The sequence below is a fragment of the Galeopterus variegatus genome, unplaced genomic scaffold (assembly GCF_000696425.1).
Source record: "Galeopterus variegatus unplaced genomic scaffold, G_variegatus-3.0.2 Scaffold2450, whole genome shotgun sequence".
NCBI lineage: Eukaryota > Metazoa > Chordata > Mammalia > Dermoptera > Cynocephalidae > Galeopterus > Galeopterus variegatus.
Genome location: NW_007728561.1, coordinates 302,157 through 302,948, shown reverse-complemented (window position 1 = coordinate 302,948; position 792 = coordinate 302,157).

Below are 792 nucleotides of genomic sequence, written 5' to 3'. Positions count from 1 at the left end.
CCTCCCCTGCACATGGTTTGCAACTTGCTGCAGCAGCTTACCTTTTGCACTAATGTAAAATCAAGCACTCATTGGGCATGGTGGTATAAAAATTCTATGGCTTCCAATCCCCAAATAATCATAAAACTTCTACTGTTCTTTCAAATTTCCCTCCCCTGTTTTTTTCTTTCCCCATTCCCCATTGCCAATGAAAAATGGAAATAACATGAATTAGGAGCCAGAGCATCTCAGGTTAGAATCCTTTACCATATAATAGTGATATATACTAGAATAAACTGCACAATCATTCTGAAGCAGTTTTCTTGCCCATAGAATGGTTTAATACTGTATACCTCACAGTGGCTGAAAGGACTAAAGGAAACAAAGAAGAGGACAGTTCTGACTCCTGGTAGGTCTAGCTCAGCAAGTGTTAGTTTTCTTCTCCTTTTCCCTCTTACTTTTTCCTTTTGTCCCTGTCTATTGGTTCAATTGTTAATGGGTTGTGAAATTCCCAAAATATAGGGAATAAAGGAGAGGAGAAATACAAGGTAGCTAGGTAATAGCCCCATTGCTCATTGGGAGTGAAAACATAAAGTGGTGGGAAGATTGTCTATGAGTTGAAATTCTCTAAAAAGTTGATTAATAAACCTTATTATTATAAGGATTTTTTTTTTTTGGATAGCTTGTGATGCTTCATTGTTGCTGTTTACTGTCTGTCATTTGAAAATCGCTATCTCCAGGAAAGATCTCTAAGCTCTTCGACTAAATCAGAGGTTCTTAAGCTTGGCTGCACAAATGAATTACCTGGGGCAC